Raw genomic sequence first — 6,000 nt, 5'->3', positions numbered from 1 at the left:
GGAAATCCTAAATGGAGCAGGGAAAGCCTCTTCAACAAGTGGTGTTGGCAGAATTGGATAGCCACTTGCAAAAAATTAAACTTAGACCCCCAGCTAACATCATGTACAAAGGTAAAATCCAAATGGATTAAAGACCTCGATATCAGCCCCAAAACCATAAGATATATAGAACAGCACATAGGCAAAACATTACAGGACATTACAGGCATCTTCAAGGAGGAAACTGCACTCTCCAAGCAAGTGAAAGCAGAGATTAACAGATGGGAATATATTAAGCTGAGAAGCTTCTGCACCTCAAAGGAAATAGTGCCCAGGATACAAGAGCCACCCACTGAATGGGAGAAACTATTCACCCAATACCCATCAGATAAGGGGCTAATCTCCAAAATATACAAGGCACTGACAGAACTTTACAAGAAAAAAACATCTAACCCCATCAAAAAATGGGGAGAAGAAATGAACAGACACTTTGACAAAGAAGAAATACGCATGGCCAAAAGACACATGAAAAAATGTTCCACATCACTAATCATCAGGGAGATGCAAATCAAAACAACGATGAGATACCACCTCACACCCCAGAGAATGGCACACATCACAAAGAATGAGAATAAACAGTGTTGGCGGGGATGTGGAGAGAAAGGAACTCTTATCCACTGCTGGTGGGAATGCTGTCTAGTTCAACCTTTATGGAAAGCGATATGGAGATTCCTCCAAAAACTGGAAATCGAGCTCCCATACGATCCAGCTATACCACTCCTAGGAATATACCCTAGGAACACAAAAATACAATACAAAAACCCCTTCCTTACACCTATATTCATTGCAGCTCTATTTACCATAGCAAGACTCTGGAAACAACCAAGATGCCCTTCAACAGACGAATGGCTAAAGAAACTGTGGTACATATACACAATGGAATATTATGCAGCTGTCAGGAGAGATGAAGTCATGAAATTTTCCTATACATGGATGTACATGGAATCTATTATGCTGAGTGAAATAAGTCAGAGAGAGAGAGAAAAACGCAGAATGGTCTCACTCATCTATGGGTTTTAAGAAAAATGAAAGACACCCTTGTAATAATAATTTTCAGACACAAAAGAGAAAAGAGCTGGAAGTTCCAGCTCACCTCAGGAAGCTCACCACAAAGAGTGATGAGTTTAGTTAGAGAAATAACTACATTTTGAACTGTCCTAATATTGAGAATGTATGAGGGAAATGTAGAGCCTGTTTAGGGTACAGGCGGGGGTTGGGTGGGGAGGAGGGAGATTTAGGACTTGGGTGATGGGAATGTTGCACTGGTGATGGGTGGTGTTCCTTTTATGACTGAAACCCAAACACAATCATGTATGTAATCAAGGTGTTTAAATAAAAAAAAATTATGCATTAAAAAAAAATTCTAGCAATTAATGTTTTTCAACTATTAATCTTAAATTTTCCTTAGTTGTTCATTTTAAACATTTATATTCTTTAATAGTGTGTAAAATACACACCATCATATTAGTATTGCAAAAAGTTATTTATACGTTATAGACTTAAGTGTACAAAGTAGTCACTCATAGTCCAAAATTTTTATCCTTTCCATTTTTTGTCATTAATTTATAAAGTTATTTCTTACAATTATGAAGATGATCCTTCAGTTGGGAAATTGACCAATATCTGATATAAACTGCTAAAGTTTTGAAATGTTTATGTTAAAGAATCAAAACTTTGAATCTGTTTTATTTATTAGAAGACTATTAAATCTATAGGAATATTATGTTATATATTATTAAACACTAATTAAGAAATTTTAAGACAAAATTGTAAAGAAATTAATACCCAATTAATCTGAACTACTTTTAGTCTTAATATGGTTTATTTATATTCTATTACATTATATTATAAAATAAATATATTTAAATATTTTTATACTTATTTTTATTTATTCTCTTTAAATATTTATTCTGCATAGAATTTTTAATTAAATTTTTTTAATAATTAACATAAAAGCTTTTCTCAAAGCTGTGGCAAAATAAATTACGAATCAACTTTGAAATTCCTTTGGAGATTTTGAGAAGAAAATCATGATATTTTTAATTTTTACTACAACAAAATAATTTTCAATATACTTTTCCAAGGCATTTTTGCTGTGGTGCAAATGTACAATCTTGCATCTCATCATCATCCCAGATACAATATTGTATTTGATTATATTGGTCAGGTCATCTTGTGTCATATGACATTGCATGGAGCTTTCTAATAGATGCTGACATGAGGTATGAAGCTGCTCTCACACTTGTGAAAGCACATTCAGAATGAAAGAATGGGGTACATTTTTCATGCCTTAACTCTTGGTGAGTGAAAGGATGTCTTATGGCTAAATTTAAGAGTTTAAACTCATGAAAAACATACATAAGAATAAGCTTATTTCATGTTTCCTTATCTGGAATCATTATTATGGTAAAATAATAATCAAGGAATTGTTTGTTTTTAAAATATTGATTCAGTTATAAAACAAGAAATAATAACATTACCACAGTCCATACTACCTTAAATATTTATTTACTAATTTAAATATGAGAACTCCTGACATGGTAAAATGGAGAAAAAGCTCTCTTTTGGTGCTGGCTTAACAAAGACACCTATATGATGGCACGGGATGTTCTATCCCTGTCCAGAGATTGAACTAATGTCCTAAAATTGTGTTGTAAAACAATTCTAAAAGAATATAAAATATGAGAGAGGAGCTTTAGTTAGTTTTCATATTTGTATAGTGACACTAATACTAAAATAATTTAATCACCATATTCTGTTTTGTAAAAAGTAATAGTAATTTTTTTTTTGCTACTGCAAAATTATATTCTTAGATTGTGGCAAAAAAAAATTGTCTGGGACAGATAAGGTGGCGCTAGAGGTAAGGTGTCTGCCTTGCAAGCGCTAGCCAAGGAAAGGACCACCGTTCGATCCCCCGGTGTCCCATATGGTCCCCCCAAGCCAGGGGCAATTTCTGAGCGTGTAGCCAGGAATAACCCCTTAGCATCAAATGGGTGTGGCCTGAAAAACCAAACAAACAAACAAACAAACAAAACAAAACAAAACAAAACCATCAATGCAGATGCCAGCAAAAGTTTTAGAAGTGATAACCATTTTAATAGGGCAAAAAATAAACAATCACAAATGAATAAAACTAAATGTAGCTACTCTATTCCATATTGCATTCAATTTCAGGGTAGGTTAATTAACACTTAAAATGAAACCTAATTATTCTCAGTTGAAATGTTCAGACCACCATTATGGACTTATTCTGGAATCCCTATGTTTTTATTTATTTGCTAAGTGTAACAAGTTTTTTTTAAAAAATCAGCCATTTTGACTATTTCCATGTTTGAGAAAATATAAATGGAATTAATTATTAGAAATGCAACATATGATTTAGTTATATTTTGTTTAATCATGCTCATAAAGCTTATCATGATGCCCAATATAATATTCAAACCAAAATATGCTAAGTATACAATCAACCTAGTGAGTTTGATTTGAGACCACCAAATTTTATGAATGATTCGAGGTTAAAATATATTTATTTCATATAAAGTCTTATTATAAAGTTATGCACAACAGCTAGATTTTAATAATGTAATTATACTTTTTAAAAGTCTTGTTACATAATATGGTTGATTAGTTCAAAATATAAATTAAAAAATTAATCTAGTGTCCAAAGAAGTGGAAGCATTATACTGCAATAAGAAGAAGCATTAAACTGAGAAGCTTCCTCCCCTCAAAGGATATAGCGACTAGGATACAAAGGCCACTGATGGAATAGGAGAAATTATTCACCCAATACCCATCAGATAAAGGGCTAATGTCTAAGACAGTGGTCAGCAAGCTGTGGATCGCGAGCCACATGCGGCTCTGTACACTTTTAATTTGGCTCTTCTGTGTGCCAGACAGCCGCTCCAGGAGTCAGGACTCTGCTCCTAGCCTCTGTCAGTGCACGCCCTGTGTGGCTCTCAAAATAAATTTCAATCGTGGTTTTAGCGAGATTTGGTTCAGTTGGAAAAAAAGGTTGCCCACCACTAGTCTAAGATATATAAGGTACTGACAGAATTTAACAAGAAAAACACATCTAATGCCATCAAAAAATGGGAAGAAGAAATGAACAGACACTTCTTCAAAGAAAAAACACAGATGGACAAATGACACATGAAAAAAAATGCTCTACATCAGTGAGATGTAAGTAAAAACAACAATGAGGTATCATCTCACTTCACAGAGACTGGCATCCATTACAGAAAACAAACAAACAAACAAACAAGAACAACCAGTGCTGGTGTGGATGTGGAGAAAAGGAACTCTCTCATTCAGTGCTGATTAGAATGCTGAATTGTACAGCCTTTCTGGAAAACAATACGGATATTCCTCAAAACATTGGAAAATGAGCTCCCAGATGATATCCTTGTTAGTTCTTCAAAGGGGCTTTCTTCCTGGCTTTCTGATAACCCTGTAATTCTTACATAGTTTCTGTTGAATTTATCCCAAAGTTCTATTGTTGTCTGTTTTGAGGATTTCCCCCACCATTTTCTCCTCATTACTTTTAGGAATCTTTTTATTTTTATTTATTTATTTATTTATTTATTTATTTATTTATTTATTATTTTTTTTAAATCATCTGCTGTTAGTTAGATGCAGCTCATCTTACAACAAACTGATTCTATTCTCATATCTGTTACTCTGCTGGTGAGGTCTTCCAATGAGTTTTTTATTTCACCTACCAAGTTTTTAAGTTCTGTTATTCTTTTACGTTTTCACATTTTTACTTCTAATACCCACGTTAGTCTTATTGGCTGCCATTTTATGGTTTCTTTGAGTTCCTTGAACATCTTTAACATTTCCTCTCTATAGTTCTGATCTGAGAGCTGCATAGGTGATTGACACGAGTTGGGTCTTCAGAACTAGCCTCTTAATTCACTAAACATGGTGTTGCTTTTCCGTTGTGGCCTTTGTGTTTTTTTATATGTTCTGGTGGGGCTCTTTGACTAGAAGAATTGAGCAGCCATTGAGTGAAATGAAGTGATGGAGCTCTTCTCAGATGCACTGACCTGGGGTAAAAATGACTCTTTTGAATGAGTCAAAAGAGGACCACATGCTGGTCTATCTGCCTCAATTTCTTGAAACTGTCTGTAAATGAATATCCTTTACCAAACTACAAATTAGATTATTTTAATTTACTCTATTTTTGTGTTTCTTCTAAAATTGATGTAAATGTTAAAATCAATAATTTTTATACAGATATAGTCTTATTTTATAATTACCTGGGTAGCTACTATATTCCAGCTATGGTTTATGCTTACTTGATTATTATTATTATTATTATTTTTGTTTTTTGGGCCACACCCAGTGACACTCAGGGGTTACTCCTAACTATGGGCTCAGAAATCGCTCATGGCGTTTGGGACCATATGGGACACCAGGGATTGAACCAAGGTCTGTTCTGGATCAGCCAAGTGCAAGGCAAATGCCCTACTGCTGCCATATTGCTCTGGCCTCTTACTTGATTATCTTAATTCGAACTGTTCTGCATCTTATCTCAGTCTTCATTCTCTAGCTCTTTACTCAGCATTTGAAATCCTTAAGAAATCACTTCCCTTTGGATTCCCTTATATAGGGATTTCTTAAAGAACAATTCATCTTTATGGGGCCTGATTCTTAATTACAAATTTGTAATGGATTATGTTGATTATATATTTTTCATTAAATAAACTTTCTTTTTAAATAAGCTTTTTTTTTTGTTTTGTTTTGGTTTCTGGGCCACACCCATTTGATGCTCAGGGTTTACTCCTGGCTATGCGCTTAGAAGTCGCTCCTGGCTTGGGGGGGACCATATGGGACGCCGGGGGATCGAACAACGGTCAGTCCAATGGTAGCGCTTGCAAGGCAAACACCTTACCTCTAGCGCCACCTTCCTGGCCCTTTAAATAAGCTTTTTAAATAAGCTTTCTTTTTAACTATACTAGC

The sequence above is a fragment of the Suncus etruscus genome, chromosome 8 (assembly GCF_024139225.1).
Source record: "Suncus etruscus isolate mSunEtr1 chromosome 8, mSunEtr1.pri.cur, whole genome shotgun sequence".
Classification (NCBI taxonomy): Eukaryota; Metazoa; Chordata; class Mammalia; order Eulipotyphla; family Soricidae; genus Suncus; species Suncus etruscus.
This window is presented reverse-complemented; position numbering follows the sequence as displayed.